This window comes from Stomoxys calcitrans, chromosome 1 (assembly GCF_963082655.1).
Source record: "Stomoxys calcitrans chromosome 1, idStoCalc2.1, whole genome shotgun sequence".
Classification (NCBI taxonomy): Eukaryota; Metazoa; Arthropoda; class Insecta; order Diptera; family Muscidae; genus Stomoxys; species Stomoxys calcitrans.
The window spans coordinates 21,513,512-21,532,835 of record NC_081552.1 but is presented as its reverse complement, the minus strand read 5'-3'; the positions used below and the strand labels follow the sequence as shown (position 1 = coordinate 21,532,835).

The following is a 19,324-nucleotide window of genomic DNA, read 5'->3' as shown; positions in this document are numbered from 1 at the left end:
AAAAGACGTGTTTGTAGTTTGTGAGTTCAATATATGCAGTCGTGGCCGAGCGGTTAAGGCGTCTGACTAGAAATCAGATTCCCTCTGGGAGCGTAGGTTCGAATCCTACCGACTGCGTAAAATTTTTTTTTAACAATAGTTATTCGTGACACTTGACAAAACATTGACGTTACATGGCAAAAATGTAAAGCTAATATTTTTTATTAATTATAACTATTTTTTTGAAATAAATTTAAAGTTGAAATTGATTATCTCTATCAAATAGGAGTATCTCCCTTTCTTTTTTATTTTCTACTATTTCTTTCTATGCAACTTTTTTTGTTAACTTTATACTGCATGATAACATTGACACATTTGTTGACTTTCTTTTTGATTTGCATAAATAGTCACGGTGGCTTATGTTGGCCACCATAAACGTAGTCGGTGCGTATTTTATCTTCTGCAATGTGATCTCTGACCTTAAACTGAATGTTTTTGAATAATTAATAGTCAAAGATAAATTTTACCAACCTTTAAACGATTATAAGGAATTTAAAATCCATCACAACATCGCAGTCGTGGCCGAGCGGTTAAGGCGTCTGACTAGAAATCAGATTCCCTCTGGGAGCGTAGGTTCGAATCCTACCGACTGCGATGGAATTACTTTTGAACATTTGTATAAAAATCAAATAAGTTTTTGATAATGCGGTTGTATGTCATGTCATCTAGAGAATCACATCTGCACTAAAACCATAAACAATTATTTGCTCTCACACTAAAAGCAGTGGCTACAATTTGAAATAATTCAGCACCATAACAACTTGATGCAGAAGTTAACTTTAATAACCCAATGATTGTGTTGACCAATGAATATTTCATTTTAGCCAATTTAAAATTCAAAATCGAAATGCTACATCTGCATTTTGTGGAAGTATAAAATATGGCAATGCAAACAAAATTTTACTAACTAAGTTCATATGCAGTCGTGGCCGAGCGGTTAAGGCGTCTGACTAGAAATCAGATTCCCTCTGGGAGCGTAGGTTCGAATCCTACCGACTGCGTCAGTCTAAATATTTTTGTTGAACAAAGAAGAATAAAAACAAGTAAAAGCGTGCTAAGTTCGGCCGGGCCGAATCTTATATACCCTCCACCATGGATCGCATTTGTCAAGTAGTTTTCCCGGCATCTCTTCTTAGGCTAAAAAGGATATAAGAAAAGAGTTGACCTGCTATTAAAACGATATCAAGATATGGTCCGGTTCGGACCACAACTAAATTATATGTTGGAGACCTGTGTAAAATGTCAGCCAATTCGAATAAGAATTGCACCCTTTGGGGGCTCAAGAAGTAAAATGGAGAGATCGGTTTATATGGGAGCTGTATCGGGCTATAGACCATAATAAACAGGTATGTTAATGGTCATGAGAGAATATGTCGTACAAAATTTCAGGCATATCGGATAATAATTGCGACCTCTAGGGGTCAAGAAGTCAAGATCCCAGGTCGGTTTATATGGCAGCTATATCAGGTTATGAACCGACTTGTACTTTATTTGACATAGTTGTTGAAAGCAACAATAAAAAACGTCTTGCGAAATTTCAGCCAAATCGGATAGGAATTGCGCCCTCTAGAAGCTCAAGAAGTCAAGTCCCCAGATCTGTTTATATGACAGCTATATCAGGTTATGAACCGATTTGAACCATACTTGGAGCAGTTGTTGAATATCATAACAAAACACGTCGTGCAAAATTTCATTCCAATCGGATAAGAATTGCGCCCTCTAGAGGCTCAAAAAGTCAAGATCCAAGATCGGTTTATATGGCAGCTATATAAGGTTATGGACCGATTTGAACCTTATTTGACACAATTGTTGGATATCATAACAAAACACGTCGTGCAAAATTTCATTTCAATCGGATAAGAATTGCGCACTCTAGAGGCTCAAGAAGTCAAGACCCAAGATCGGTTTATATGGCAGCTATATCAGGTTATAAACCGATTTGAACCATACTCGGCACAGTTGTTGGATATCATAACGAAACACGTCGTGCAAAATTTCAGGCAAATCGGATAATAATTGCGACCTCTAGAGGCTCAGGAAGTTAAGACCCAAGATCGGTTTATATGGCAGCTATATCAGGTTATGGACCGATTTGAACTATACTTGGCATAGTTGTTGGATATCATAACAAAACACATCGTGCAAAATTTCATCCCAATCCGATAAGAATTGCGCACTCTAGAGGCTCAAGAAGTCAAGACCCAAGATCGGTTTATATGGCAGCTATATCAAAACATGGACCGATATGGTCCATGTTTTGATATAGCTTCGACAGACAGACGGACGGACGGACGGACAGACGGACGGACATGGCTTAATCCACATAAAATTTCACGACGATCAAGAATATATATACTTTATGGGGTCTCAGACGAATATTTCGAGTAGTTACAATCAGAATGACGAAATTAGTATACCCCCCATCTTATGGTGCAGGGTATAAAAAAACAAAAAATTCATGGATTAAGAACAAAATTCTTAAAACCAGGATGCAATTAAATTAAAGAAAATATATAAAAAATTACAAAAAAAATAATCTTAATCTTTTTGAAACTTGATATAAAAAATAACAATAAAATTAATTTTAATTTATTTTATTTTATTCTATTTAATTTCATTTCATTTCACTTTATTTTGTTTTATTTTATTTTATATTATTTTATTTTTTATTTTATTTTATTTTATTTCATTTCATTTCATTTCATGTTATTTTATTTTATTTTATATTATTTTATTTTTTATTTTATTTCATTTCATTTCATTTTATTTTATTTTATTTTATTTTATTTTATTTTATTTTATTTTATTTTATTTTATTTTATTTTGTTTTATTTTATTTTATTTTATTTTATTTTATTTTATTTTATTTTATTTTATTTTATTTTATTTTATTTTATTTTATTTTATTTTATTTTATTTTTATTTTATATTATTTTATTTTATTTTACTTTATTTTATTTTATATGTGTTTATTTTTTCAATAACATTATACACTTTCTTCTAAGGATTTGGTCTAAGACAACAACTTCAAATATCTATGAAAGCCAAGAAAATGTTCGTGTCAAGATCGCATTATGTTAATCCATTAGGCCCAAAAACCTATAATTTGTGAAGTACTTCCAGTATTTGATTAAAATATTAATTTTGGTTGCTTGCAAATTAATGAGCGATTACAACGCGATACCACAACCCAAGATTTCAAACTTCTGCCTACACCAGCCAGTTATTATAATCCAGCTGAAGTAAGAGATGATTGTAAACAAACATTAGTTTCAAAGTTGCTATTGTCTGTCGGTTGTAACCCATTATAAAACAACTTACTGGATTTGATCAAAATTCAACCAAGCGTTAAGCCAAATATGTTAGACAGACAATGCCATGGTGGCTAGAAAATCGATGCTAACCAACACTTTGTCTTAGGGACATGCAACTAATCCATAGCAACTATCAGGGGTAAAGTGGTTATTAATCTTGGCCATAGTAATAGATTTACTGAAAAGTTAATGACCGCTTTGGAGAAGAAGGAAGAAGAAGATAAGATAAAATTTCTAACAAAATGTTTCTATTAACAGTTGATTCGAGAATTTTTTTTTTTTAAATGTGTTATTTGTTAAAAAAAAATCTTTCTAGACAAACTTCGACAACAATTTAAAAACAAAACAAAAATTGGAGACAAATTTTTTTTTAGTAAAAATTTTTTTGAGACAAATTTTTTAAAGAAAAAATTTCGAGACAAATTTTTTATAGAAAAAATTTCCAGATAAATTTTTTATAGAAAAAATTTCCAGATAAATTTTTTATAGAAAAAATTTCGAGACAAATTTTTTATAGAAAAAATTTCGAGACAAATTTTTTATAGAAAAAATTTCGAGACAAATTTTTTATAGAAAAAATTTCGAGACAAATTTTTTATAGAAAAAATTTCGAGACAAATTTTTTATAGAAAAAATTTCGAGACAAATTTTTTATAGAAAAAATTTCGAGACAAATTTTTTATAGAAAAAATTTCGAGACAAATTTTTTATAGAAAAAATTTCGAGACAAATTTTTTATAGAAAAAATTTCGAGACAAATTTTTTATAGAAAAAATTTCGAGACAAATTTTTTATAGAAAAAATTTCGAGACAAATTTTTTATAGAAAAAATTTCGAGACAAATTTTTTATAGAAAAAATTTCGAGACAAATTCTTTATAGAAAAAATTTCGAGACAAATTTTTTATAGAAAAAATTCGAGACAAATTTTTTATAGAAAAAATTTCGAGACAAATTTTTTATAGAAAAAATTTCGAGACAAATTTTTTATAGAAAAAATTTCGAGACAAATTTTTTATAGAAAAAATTTCAAGACAAATTTTTTATAGAAAAAATTTCGAGACAAATTTTTTATAGAAAAAATTTCGAGACAAATTTTTTATAGAAAAAATTTCGAGACAAATTTTTTATAGAAAAAATTTCGAGACAAATTTTTTATAGAAAAAATTTCGAGACAAATTTTTTTAAGAAAAAATTTCGAGACAAATTTTTTATAAAAAAAATTTCCAGATAAATTTTTTATAGAAAAAATTTCGAGACAAATTTTTTATAGAAAAAATTTCGAGACAAATTTTTTATCGAAAAAATTTCGCGACAAATTTTTTATCGAAAAAATTTCGCGACAAATTTTTTATCGAAAAAATTTCGCGACAAGTTTTTTATCGAAAAAATTTCGCGACAAATTTTTTATCGAAAAAATTTCGCGACAAATTTTTTATCGAAAAAATTTCGAGACAAATTTTTTATCGAAAAAATTTCGCGACAAATTTTTTATCGAAAAAATTTCGAGACAAATTTTTTATCGAAAAAATTTCGAGACAAATTTTTTATAGAAAAAATTTCGAGACAAATTTTTTATAGAAAAAATTTCGAGACAAATTTTTTATAGAAAAAATTTCGAGACAAATTTTTTATAGAAAAAATTTCGAGACAAATTTTTTATAGAAAAAATTTCGAGACAAATTTTTTATAGAAAAAATTTCGAGACAAATTTTTTATAGAAAAAATTTCGAGACAAATTTTTTATAGAAAAAATTTCGAGACAAATTTTTTATAGAAAAAATTTCGAGACAAATTTTTTATAGAAAAAATTTCGAGACAAATTTTTTATAGAAAAAATTTCGAGACAAATTTTTACCCACAAAAATTGCGACAGATTTTTTTTTTATATCGGCACTGATATTTTATAAAAAATTTTTGGACACAACTTTTTTTATACAAACAGTTTCGAGCTATTAGTTTTTTTTTATATTTTAGGGAAAACAGTGTTTGTTTAAAAAAGGTAACCTCTCCAATTTCAGTGTAGAAAACGCCCTTTCCGGTAGCATTCTAGTAAAGGCATTTTTTTCGTTTTCCGTTTTTACTTTTTTCGCTTTAATTGCATGCACTCAAGCAACCAAATAATTAAAAAAGTAAAGGGTGCAACGAAGCAAAATGTGCACCACACTTGAGAGTTAACACACCATAATGAAAATGACAATTGCATTATGACACGTGACAACATTTCTTTATTCCTCACACCGCTATTCATGCTTGCAAACGTTTGCTAGGCGGGATGTGCAACGTTTTTTTTTTTATTTTCCTTATAGAATTGCTCTTTTGAAAATCTCTGAATAGTCAGTTAGGGCGGACTCATTGCACATAAGAACCCTTTTTGAGGTCACTAAACCTAGAGGAAATGGAAACCGCAAATATAATCTGAATGTCGTTCCCTTCTTAGGAAACCAAACAAAAAAATTGTCAGTTAAAATTAAAAATGTTTGCAAGAATTTCGGATGTACTATTTTTGGAGGAAAGGTATTTCCAATGATAGAGAATACATAAGATAAACTTTGACAATCATCAAGTTGGTTATTTTCATAAACGGAAGGAAGACCAGTGACTTGGGGATGTTGGAAACCAAGCAACGATTCTGATTGGCTTAAACTTGACAAAATCCAGGCTTATGTATGTGAGCTTAAATGTGCCACGTGTTCACTTGTAGAACGATAAAAAGATGGGTTGGGTCGTCTGGTTAGTAGCCCATTACCCGGAAAACTTAAGGAGATTGAGAGGATTGAAAAACCGAAGACGATTAATAACGGATACCACCTATGTTAACGACCCCTGCAAACGTTTAAGGACAATGACTTGCGTATATGCACATGAAATGTCCGCACTCTTCATAGAGAGGGCGCAGTATACGAACTGGCGGAAGTGTTGAAGAAATATAGGGCAGATATTACCGCCTTACAGGAAGTGCGATGGCTCGGGAGAGGCTCCTCAGGAACAACGAGAGATGCCGCCCAATATTATAGATGCCATAGAACGAGGCATGAATTTGAATGCGGTTTTGTGGTTAGTCTGAGACTAAAACACCATGTCTCCAGGTTTGCTACGGTCGCCACTATCTGCATAAATGCCAATTGCTTCAACATCAGCCTTATTTGAGCCCATACCCTTAAACCAGGAATGAATTTCACTATGGATTTGGATGTATATTCGGTGGATGAAATGGTAGCCACTATCCGCATAAAGGCCAAATTCTTCAACATGAGCCTTATATGTGCACATTCCCTGACGGAAGACAAGGACGAACAGACCAATGATATTGTCTACGGAGGTCACCGTAACTAGCATGCTACTCGCCTGCGTTCGAATCCTGGCGAAAACATCAGAAAGAAATTTTTCAGCGGTGGTTATGCCCTCCTAATTCTGGCGACATTGGTGAAGCAATATGCCATGTAAAAACTTCTCCCCAAAGAGGTGTCTCCCCTCATAATTGAGCTTAAAATTGAATCGAACAGTACTAATTGATATGAGAGAAATGTTTATGGCCAGATTTATTTGTTTGCTTAGGAGCAGAATATGATCGCTGTCCCGTGCATTTTAAAATCGTTCTGGCAGATTTTAATGGGAAAGGAGGGAAGGAAAATATCTTTGGCCGAACAGTAGGAAAATTTAGCCTACACGGAGAAATTTGCGATAATGGATTGAGGCTAATAGACTTCAGCGCGACGTAAAACAAGGTAGTTAGGAGCACCAGATTCCAAGATCGAAGGATTCACATAGCTATCACCCGATTAAAATACGAGAAACCAAATAGATCATGTCGTGAAAGATGAAAGGCATTCTATCAGAGTGCGTTCGTTCGATCCAAAAGGCGAACTTCGATTCGGATCCTTTCCTCGTTGTAACAAAAGTTCGCACTCGTCTTAGTGCGGGGAGAAAAGTACGGTATGTTACCGCACGGAAGCTGAACATCGGAAAGCTGCAACCACAACATGTGGCAGCGGCATACTCCACTCCGCTGACCCAATTGCTTAAAGAAAGCACTCCCTGCCCCGATATTATAGCGGTGCAATGGCAAACCATGGAAAGAGCTGCAACATTCGTACTTAGGTACCAAAAACATCTTCCAAGGAACGTGTGATATGATCAGGAGTGACCAAAAGCTACTGAAGCTGAGAATGCGGCATACAGAGCAACACTACAGTCAGTAGCAACGCGCCAGGCAAAGGAGAGGTATCGGGAGAAAAGGAGAGATGAGAAACGTCTATTCCGCAGAAAGAAAAAAGGAAATGGAAAGACGTGAGTGTGAGCGAATCGAGATGTTCAAGAACCAGAATGAAGTCCGAAAATTCTACCAATGAAATTAACATCAAAGCGATGGCTTTGGTACAGGCACAACCTCCTGCAGATACATGGAAGGAAATCTGGTAACTGACACGGATAGTGTGCTGGAGATATGTAAAGAACACCTTTCCCAGCTGTTGGTATCCGATGATGATTACCATGAATATATCACAGAATCAATCCCTGATGATGGTATAGAATGAATACCACCTAGTAGAACGAGGTCGACATAACTCGGCTGAAAAACAATAAAGCAGCAGGAGCCGATGGGTTCCCGGCAGAAATGTTTGAGTCTCGTCTGCGCAATCTGGCTAATAGCAAGCATACCCGATGATTGGAACCTCAGCATACAATGTCTCGTGCAAAAGAAAGGGGACAAGACAGTATGTGCAAAGTGCAGAGGAATAAGTCTCCTCCCCATCACATACAAGATACCACCGAGCGTACTGTGTGAAAGATTCAAGTTTGAAGTCAACGAATAATTGGGCTCTATCGGTATTACTTTAGACCTGGATTTACACTGAAAAATCCAGAAAATACCCTAGCATGACAGACCAACTCTTACCTTCTCTTCGTTGACTACAAAGCCGCCTTCGACAGCTCTATACGTTCAAAGGTATTTCAAGTCATTTCTGAGTTTGGTCCTCAGTTAAAATGGGAAAGAAGCTGTCCGAACTATTCAATATCAAACGAGGTTTCAGAGAAGGAGATCTTTTTAATATCCTGCTGCTACTCCCCTATGCAGACGGCATCGATATGTGAGGTCGGTCACCGTAAGAAGCAAATGCAGCCTTTGACACCAGTTTTGAAATAAAACGAAGGATAATATTTGCTAACAGATGCAACTTTAGATTGAGCAAACAGCTGAGGAGCAAAGCCACCTATCTACAGACGAAAATTACACTATACAGGACACTGATACTACTCGTGCTGTTGCATAGCTCCGACGCAAGGGTACTTGCGAAAGCACACGTGGTGGTACTGACAAAAAAAATCCTTGGTAAAATATATATACCAGTCAGCGTTAATGAAGAATATAGGAGTCGTATAAAACCACGAACTGTATGAGCTGTATGACGACGGTAGCGTAGTTAAACGCATCAAAATACAACGGTTGCGTTGTCAAGGCCATGTTGTCAGAATGAAGGAAGAGCTCCAACAAAGAAGTCTTTTGAAGGCGACCTTAATAGAATACGCAAAAGAGGAAGACCAAAACTCCGAGGGAGTGACCAAATGGAGATCGACATCTCAAAACTGGGGGTAAGTAAATATTATAAATAATATAATATAAATATTCTCTAATGGTCAATTGAAGTAAGTAAGTAAACCTGGATGAAATGGAAGCCGCAATATTATCTGAATATCGTTCACTTCTTAGGAGACCAAACTAAAAAAATTGTCAGTTGAAAATGAAAATTAACAAGTAAAAGCGTCCTAAGTTTGGCCGGGCTGAATCTTGGAAACTCACCACCATGGATTCTGCTTAATGGATTGTTGTATAAAATAAATTTAGTTGAAGGGCATACTTGTAATCTACGTACCAAACTTCTATCAAACCCACAAAAATTAAAGCTTCTAGGAACCGAACAAGGATAATCGAGAGACTGGCGTATATGAAAGCTGCATCAGGTTATAGATTGAATTGGAGCGTACTTGGCACTATTGTTGGAAGTCGTAACAGAACACCACATGCAAAATTTTAGATAAATAAATGACTCAAGAAGTCAAATCGGCATATCGGTTTATATGGAAGCTATACCATGTTATAGACCGATTGAGGATTTACTTAGTACAGTTGTTGGAAGTCATAACATAACATAAATCACACAAAAATTACGGCTTGCAAGCGTGATTTCGACAGACGGACGGACATGGCTAAAGGGGAGGGAACATTTGTAAAACTTTAACAATTTTCAAGAATTTTTTACATAAACGAATGGAAACAGGGTTGTCGGGCGTGGGTTTCGCAATAAATACGATTCAAATACAACATACCAACGCACCGCCCTTGAAGCTATCACATATAATCTGGTTCATAAGTCTTCTAGCCAAAGACGAAACGCGTCCCTATTGGTTGGTGTGGTTGGTGAAGGTCTCCGATCATTCAGCTCGTCTCGAAAGAGAAACAAACAAAAATTGTGAAATCTAATAATCTTTGCCCTAACAGACAAAAAACTTGATAATGGAAAAAATAGACAGAGCCCGGCCGGGATTCGAACCTTGGCACACGGAGCAACAAGCCGTCGCCGTTGTCTAGCGTTTCTAAGCCATCGATACAACTTCCAATAGATGCACAGAAACATGTGTATATGTGTATGTCATTACACGAAAACACATGGTTTGGGAAAAGTTCTGTAAATTGACAGGGTTGCCGATCGTGGTTAATGTGGTATTTGTTTCATAGAGGCGTTGTCGCAATAAATACGATTCAAATACAACATACCAACGCACGGCCCTTGAAGCCATCACACCTAATATGGTTGAAAGTCTTCCAACCAAATACGAAACGCGTCCTATAGTGGTTGGTGTGTTGCGATCTCTGGCTTTCCTTTCCCATTTGCAGAGGTCTCCGATCATTGAGCTCGTCTCGAAAATTAAAAAAAAATATCACAAACATTTTTTTATGTATTATTTTCATTACAAAAGTTTTTTTTTTCAAAAATTAAGCTAAAATTTTTTTTCAGTAAAAAATTGCAAAACAAATTGTTTATAGAAAAAATTTATTTCGAGACAAATTTTTTATAGAAAAAATTTCGAGACAAATTTTTTATAGAAAAAATTGCGAGACAATTTTTTATAGAAAAAATTTCGAGACAAATTTTTTATAGAAAAAATTTCGAGACAAATTTTTTATAGAAAAAATTTCGAGACAAATTTTTTATAGAAAAAATTTCGAGACAAATTTTTTATAGAAAAAATTTCGAGACAAATTTTTTATAGAAAAAATTTCGAGACAAATTTTTTATAGAAAAAATTTCGAGACAAATTTTTTATAGAAAAAATTTCGAGACAAATTTTTTATAGAAAAAATTTCGAGACAAATTTTTTATAGAAAAAATTTCGAGACAAATTTTTTATAGAAAAAATTTCGAGACAAATTTTTTATAGAAAAAATTTCGAGACAAATTTTTTATAGAAAAAATTTCGAGACAAATTTTTTATAGAAAAAATTTCGAGACAAATTTTTTATAGAAAAAATTTCGAGACAAATTTTTTATAGAAAAAATTTCGAGACAAATTTTTTATAGAAAAAATTTCGAGACAAATTTTTTATAGAAAAAATTTCGAGACAAATTTTTTATAGAAAAAATTTCGAGACAATTTTTTTATAGAAAAAATTTCGAGACAAATTTTTTATAGAAAAAATTTCGAGACAAATTTTTTATAGAAAAAATTCCGAGACAAATTTTTTATAGAAAAAATTTCGAGACAAATTTTTTATAGAAAAAATTTCGAGACAAATTTTTTATAGAAAAAATTTCGAGACAAATTTTTTATAGAAAAAATTTTGTGACAAATTTTTTATAGAAAAAATTTCGAGAAAAATTTTTTATCGAAAAAATTTCGAGACAAATTTTTTATCGAAAAAATTTCGAGACAAATTTTTTCTACCCATGTCTTAGAACCAGAAAACGAGACTGGTATTATCAGTGTCTTGTATAGTGTAATCGTCGACTGTTGAGAGGTGGCCTTGTTTCTCAACTGCTTGCTTAGTCCAAAGTAGTATCTGTTTGCCAGTATTATTCTTCGCTTTATCTCAAAACTGCTGTCATTCGTTTCGGTTACAGCGTTGCCAAGTTGCTGACTTTCTCAAGGTTGTCGTTCCAAACTTTCTCCAGGCCTGAAACCTGGTTTGGTATTAAACGGTTCGGAGAGACTATTTCCTATTGTTGCTGAAGCACGTGTATCAGCAAATGTCATCCTGCAAAGTCTTATTAATTTTGCAGGGATACCAAACTCAGACATGACTTGAAATACCTTTGAACGTATAGGCCTGCCGAAAGCGACTTTGTAGTCAACAGAGAGATGGTAGGTGTTGATTAGTCCTTCTCGGGTTTTTTCTAGGATTTGCGCAGTGTGAATTTCTGGCCGAGGGTGGATTTACTAGGTCTTAAGCCGCATTGATGGGGCCCAATTATTTCATTGAGTTTAGGTTTTAATCATTCAAGGTTTTAATCATTCACATTCACGCTCGAGAGTATCTGGTATGCGATGGGGAGGAGACTTAATCCTCTGCAGTTCGCACATACACATACACATACAGGCACACACATCCCCTTTCTTGTGTACGGAACATAGTATGCTGAGGTTCCAATCATCGGATATTAGTTCTTCTAGTCAGATCGTGCAGACAAGCTAACGCATATGCCTTATAAGCATGTCACCTGCGGTCTAAAATAGTTCAGCGGTTAACCCACCGGTTCCTGCTGCCTTGATGTTCTTCAGTCGAGTCACAGCTACTTGGATCTCATTCTGACTATGAGGTAAACATTCTATACCATCATCAGGGATTTTATCTGCGGTATCCTCTTCGCCGCCAACGTCAGACACTAGCAGTTAAGTAAAATGTTCTTTCCATATCCTCAGCATGCTATCTGTGTCAGTTATCAGATTTCCTTCTTTGTCTCTGGAGGATGATATGCCTGAACCAAAGCCATCGGGTTGATGTAAAATTCTTTGGCAAAATTTCCGAACTTCATTCTGACTCCTGTACATCTCAATTCGCTCATACTCACGTCTTTCCATTTCCTTTTTCTTTCTGCGAAATAGACGTTTCTCCTCTCCTTCATGCCGCATTCTTGGCTTCAGTATCATCTCGACACTCTTGATCGTACCATGAGTTTCTTGGGGAGGCTTCCGGTACCCAAGAACGGATTTCGCGTAATTTTTCATGGCGTGGGCAATGGTTTGCCACTGCACCGTTATATCATCGGTACAAGGATTGCTTTCATCAAGCAGTTGGGTCAGTCGAGAGGAGTATGCCGTTGCCATCTGTTCTGTTTGCAGCTTTTCAATAACCAGCTTCCGTGCAGTGTCAGATCGTACTTCTCTCGCCATGCTCAGACGGGTGCGAACCTTTGCTGCAAGAAGTAATAATCCGAATCTGTGTTTGCTCCTCGGATCGATCGTAAATATAACATGCCAGATGAATGCCTTCCATCTATTACAACATGATCATTTGGATTCTTGTGTTTTGATCAAGTGACAACCATGTGGCTTTGTGAATCCTTCGACGTTGAAATCTGGTGCCACTAACTAATATGTTCCTTGCCGCGGCGAAATCTATTAGCCTCAAGCCATTATGGGAAGTTTCTTCGTGCAGGCTAAACTTTCCAACTAAATCTCCCAGAACGATTTTAATATCACGGGTGGGGCAGCGGTCATATTCTATCTGAGGCGCTCGTCGAAAATATTCTTGGTCTGCTCGTCCTTGTCTTCCGTCGGGGCATGGACGCAAATAAGACTGATGTTGAAGAATTCAGGTTTTATGCTGACTGTGGCTAGCCTCTCGTCCACCGGCAAAAACCTGAAAACATGATGTTTCAGTCTCCGACTAACCCCAAATCCACAGCCAAATTCATGCCTCGTGGAATGGCAGCAATAGTATAGTTCGTCACCATTTGGTGTTGTTGTGACGCCATTCCCGGTCCATCGCACTTCCTGTAAAGCGGTAATATCTGCCTTGTACTTTTCCAATACATTCGCCAGTGCGAATACTGCACCTTCTCTATAAAGAGTGCGGACATTCCAGGTGCAGATCCGCAAATCATGGTCCTATTTTCATTTGCGTGTGTCCGTTTTGTCTATTCTTTTGTTTCTCAAGGCAATTGTAATTTCACGAGGGCGGGTTTCTGGCCCAGCGCACCGCATGGGTCTTGTGGGATGGCACACGTATCCCTGGATGTCGTGAGCCGCTTGCTCCAAGATCCGACGCTCGGCTACAGCCACCCCTAACCTGGGAACAGACGCTGATGTTGGCCGTTGGTTATTTAAAGGCGGCAATAACTCGCCTTGTCATCTCGAGTATCATTAGCACTCAGTATTTAGTTAAGAGCCAGTGCCGCCTGACTCCTCACTGAGACTCTCCTCTCGAAATCGCGGACTTCCCGCGGCCGCATTTGCAGCTACTCCGCATAAAAACGGAGCTTTCCACCATCCGCAAATTGTGGACGCGCCAGGTAGCTCTAAACCAAGCTTCCCGTATAATTATATCGTGTCGGCCAGAAAGTTTTTAATGAAAAAATTTAGCAAATTTTTTACAGCACAAAATTTTGCAACAAATTTTCTATGGAAAAAATTTCAACACAAATTTTTTATGGAAAAAATTTCAACACAAATTTTTTATGGAAAAAATTTTTAACACAAATTTTTTATGGAAAAAATTTCAACGCAAATGTTTTATGGAAAAATGTCAACTTAATTTTTTTATTAAAAATGTCAACTTAGTTTTTTTGGAAAAAAATTGCGTTACAAAAATTCTAACAGAAAATTTTGAACACAAAAATTTCGACATAAAGGTTGATTTTTTAGCTATTGGGTTGCCCAAAAAGTAATTGCGGATTTTTCAAATAGTCAGCATTGACAAATTTTTTCACAGCTTGTGACTCTGTAATTGCATTCTTTCTTCTGTCAGTTATCAGCTGTTACTTTTAGCTTGCTTTAGAAAAAAAGTGTAAAAAAGTATATTTGATTAAAGTTCATTCTAAGTTTTATTAAAAATGCATTTACTTTCTTTTAAAAAATCCTCAATTACTTTTTGGGCAACCCAATATTATCGTTTTGGCAAGACTGGTTTAAATAACTCACGCACGTTTCATGATTTGTTTCATTGTCAAACATCTTCAGTTTGGTCTATAATTTATCCATGAATCGTCTTACAAACGAACAGAGCTCACAAATTATTGAATTTTATTATCAATCTGTGAAGAAAGTTCATGGCGCGCCAATTTTTGCTAATTTTTGGCTCGTACCCATTCAGCAGAATAAACAGAATTGTCGATTTTGGAGTGGAGATCAGTCAGAAGCATTGCAAGAGTTACCAATGCATTCAGAAAAAGTCTCAATTTGGTGCGGTTTATGGGCTGGTAGCATCATTGGACTTCTTCTTCAAAGATGATGCGAATCGTAACGTAACTGTGAATGGTGAGCGCTACGGTTAGATGATGTCCAAATTGACTTGCAGACATGTGGTTTCAACAAGACGGTGTCACATGTTACACAGCAGGCGTTACAATAGAATAATCTTCAACATTAAACTTTCATAAATTTTTCTAATTTTTATTTGTTGTTGTTTTTTTGAAAAACTTTCCTATAGCTCTTAAAAACTCACCCTTTATTTTTAATTAATTTGCCATTAATTCATATTTTACCATTTTCCGGTTTCTGAATAGAACTTGGATACACACAAAAAACGTGCGCATAATTACACTGTTTATGATTAATATTAATTTTTTTAATTTTAATATAATTCAAGTGTAAAATCAAATGAAAATAAATTAAACTTTTTTGCCCTAGTCATTTACGGTAGACTTATTTTTCCAAACGAGTAATTTAATCCATTTTATGGGAGTTTTCAACAGCTAATGTTAAAAATGAGATAAAAAAATATATTTAGCTTTATAATAAAAGATAACAATGCATTAAGGGAATGTGCACGTATATTTTTAATTAAATTTATAAAAAAAAATAAATAAAACAGTAGTGATTGAAATTATAGCACTACTAGAAAAATTGTTCGAAAATAAGGTAAACTGATTGAATGTTACTAATGTGATCTGAAAGGTGCTCTTACAAAATTGTTCGGGGAACCGTAAAAGATAATTGCTACACCAGACATTCAATAACATTTCATAACTTCAAGAAAATTCTGGTAGACAAAACAGCGTTCGAAGCCATCAATAAAACTTCCAATAGATGCCCAAAATCTTGTGCACCATGGAAGCAGTGTAATTGTGCCAGAAAAAACGTCTGTTTATCTTGGGTCTTGACTTCTTGAGCCACAAGAGGGCGCAATTCTTATCCCATTTTGGTGAAATGTTGTACAACGGCTTCTCCCATGACCTTCAAAATACATATCCAATATGGTCTCAACTGATCTATAGCCTGATATAGCTCCCATATAAACCGATCTCCCGATTATGCTTCTTGTGTCCCTACAAAGCGCAATTCCTATCCGAATGAACTGAAATATTACCCAATCACTTCTACCATGGTCTTCAACATTCAATTCACATTTATTATCCAATTTCGTTGAAATTTGGTTCAGATCGGTTTATATTTGGATATAGCTGCCCAAAAGACCAATATTTTGTTCATTAGACCATTCATTTATTAGACCATTCAATGTCCGTGCCGAATTTGGGTGCTTAAGTTATCCAATATTCACCGGATTGTGACGAAAAGGGATTTACATATATACCCGAGGTGGTGGGTATCCAAAGTTAAGCCCGGCCGAACTTAATGCCTTTTTACTTCTTTTTAACTCAATCTGTGCTATTATTTTCACCATGGCTGTAATTACTTTTTATATTTTTTTTTACATTTGCTGTCATCTGGCCATTAAAACCAAAAAATCCTTTTTGCTATTGCGGTTTGCCACACGAGATGCCATGAAAAATATTTGCAATGCCATCGCTGATGATGTTTGGTTTTGATCGCTTGTTTTTTCATAGATAATTAAAAATTAAAATTAAATCCAATATTGCATTTTAATATATGCGGCATATATGCTTTTAAAATCGGATTTATTATTAATGTGAAAGGACTCACACAATAATGAACATAAGCAAGATTTTATACTCAGTTACATACAAACCCTTGGCACGATGGAAAAGTAAGGAAAGGGCATGAAGAAAACAAAAACATATTAAAGTTGCCTTCTTCCACACTGAAGAATTTCGGAAAGAGGAAGTTGGGTTTAGGTTAGGTTACGTTGAAAAGACGATGCGGATATTAATCCGCCCCATGCCACTATGGACATACACCTAAGCCAGTAATCGGCTTGTTGAAATCTCTAAAAACTAAAAAGTAACCTCGAACAAGTAAAAGCGTGTCAAGTTCGGCCGGGACGAATCCAAACTCAATTTAGTTGAAGGGTATAATTTTATTTTACATACCAAACTTCTATCAAGCCAGCAAAAATTAAAGCTTCTAGGAACCGAACAAGGATAATCGAGAGACTGATTTACACGGAAGCTATATCGGGTTTTAGACTGTCGTAACAGAACATCGCATGTACAATTTCAGCCAAATCGAATAAAAATTTGCGGCTTGTAAGGACTCTAAAAAACTAATCGGCAGGTATAGCTCCTATATAAACCATATAGGAGCTATACCAGGTTACAGACTCATTTTCATTTTACTTAGTACAGTTGTTGAAAGTCATAACAGAACACTACATGCAAAGTTTCAGCCAAATCGGACAAAAATTGCGGCTTGTAAAGTCAAATCGGGAGATCGGTTTATATGGGAACGTTAGCGGGTTATAGACCGATTTGGGCCGTACTTGGCACAGTTGTTGAAAGTCATAACGGAATAACATCTGCAAGATTTTAGCAAAATCCGATGAAAATTGTAGCTTCCAAGGGCCCAAAAAGTCAAATCGGGAGATCGGTTTATATGGGAACTATATTAGGTTATAGACCGATTTGGACCGTACTAAGCAGAGTTGTTGGAAGTCTTAACAAAACACCATCTTGAAAATTTTAGCCAAATCGGAAAAAAATTGTGGATTCCAAAGACTCAAGAATAAAACGGGAGATCGGTTTATATGGGAGCTATATCGGGTTATAGACCGATAGATTTGAACCGTAACTGGCACAGTTGTTGGAAGTCATAGCACAACAACTTATGCAAAATTTCTGGCAAAGCGAAAAAAATTGTGGTTTCCAAGATCGGTTTATATGGGAGCTATACGCAAATCTGAACCGGTATGGCCCATTTGCAATATCCAATGACTTACATCAATAGTAAGTATTGGGTTGCCCAAAAAGTAATTTCGGATTTTTTAAAAGCATTTTTAATAAAACTTAGAATGAACTTTAATCAAATATTCTTTTTTACACTTTTTTTCTAAAGCAAGCTAAAAGTAACAGCTGATAACTGACAGAAGAAAGAATGCAATTACAGAGTCACAAGCTGTGAAAAAATTTGTCAACGCCGAATATATGAAAAATCCGCAATAACTTTTTGGGCAACCCAATATATGTGCAAATTTTCTAGCGGATAGCTTTACGCGTTCGAATGCTGTCGTGATTTCCATAGACGGATGGACGGACATGGTTAGATCGACTCAGAATATCGAGACGATCCAGAAGGTCTATATACCTTTTGGGATAAATATTTCGAGGTGCTACAAACGGATTGACTAGATTAGAATACCCCCATCCTATGGTGGTGGGTAGAAAAAAAAAACATTTTAAGTTGGGAATTCCGTGCCACTCCTAAGTTGGTTCACGTCCGGTATTGTGTCCCCATTTCAGTACCGGTGTCTTTTAGCCGCGAATGCCGGGCAATGACATAGGAAAAGTTGGGTTTAAATGATATTAACTTTTCTTGAAAAGTATGAGTAATAAGTTTAACTTTATATGTATCGAGACTATCCAAAGTTTGGCCGGGCCGAGTCTTATATACCCCCCACCATGGATCACATTTATCAAGTTCTTTGAATTACTTTTTCAAGCATATTTAAGCTATATCAAGAGGCTCGGATAGTCAAATAGGGAGATCGGTTTTTATGGCAGCTATATAACAAACCGCCACATGCAAAATTTCAGCCAAATCAGATAAAAATTGCGCTCTATAGGAGCTCAAGAAATCTAATGGGGCGATCGGATTATATGACAGCTATATCAAGTTATGAACTGAGTTAGACCACACTTGGGACAGTTGTTGGAAGTAATACCAAAACGACATGTGTGAACATTCAACCAAATTGGATAACAATTGCGCACTCTAGAGGGTCAAGAAGTCTAATAGGGAGATCAGTTTATATGCCAGCTATATCAGGTTATAAACTGATTTACAACATACTTGGTACAGTTGTTGGAAGTCGTAAAAAAACACTATCGAAAATTTCAGTCAAATTGGATAACAATTGCGCCCTCTAGAGGCTGAAGAAGTCTAATTGGGAGATACTTGGTACAGTTGTTGGAAGTCGTAAAAAAACACTATCGAAAATTTCAGTCAAATTGGATAAAAATTGCGCCCTCTAGAGGCTGAAGTAGTCTAATTGGGAGATCGATTAACATGGCAGCTAAAGGGTGATTTTTTGGAGGTTAGGATTTTCATGCATTAGTATTTGACAGATCACGTGGGATTTCAGACATGGTGTCAAAGAGAAAGATGCTCAGTATGCTTTGACATTTCATCATGAATAGACTTACTAACGAGCAACGCTTGCAAATCATTGAATTTTATTACCAAAATCAGTGTTCGGTTCGAAATGTGTTCATTCACCGTAACGTTGCGTCCAACAGCATCTTTGAAAAAATACGGTCCAATGATTCCACCAGCGTACAAACCACACCAAACAGTGCATTTTTCGGGATGCATGGGCAGTTCTTGAACGGCTTCTGGTTGCTCTTCACTCCAAATGCGGCAATTTTGCTTATTTACGTAGCCATTCAACCAGAAATG

At 35.2% G+C, this 19,324-nt stretch overlaps 3 non-coding genes across 3 annotated transcripts; all 3 read left to right on the top strand.

Moving 5' to 3' along the window:
* Positions 1 to 35: 35 nt before the first annotated feature.
* On the top strand, positions 36 to 117 carry Trnas-aga (transfer RNA serine (anticodon AGA)). Its single transcript has one exon. It is a non-coding gene; the product is annotated as a tRNA-Ser (tRNA).
* Positions 118 to 551: 434 nt separating this feature from the next.
* Trnas-aga (transfer RNA serine (anticodon AGA)) lies at positions 552 to 633 on the top strand. Its single transcript has one exon. It is a non-coding gene; the product is annotated as a tRNA-Ser (tRNA).
* A 325-nt stretch (positions 634 to 958) lies between these two features.
* Trnas-aga (transfer RNA serine (anticodon AGA)) lies at positions 959 to 1,040 on the top strand. The gene has a single exon. It is a non-coding gene; the product is annotated as a tRNA-Ser (tRNA).
* Positions 1,041 to 19,324: the final 18,284 nt, after the last annotated feature.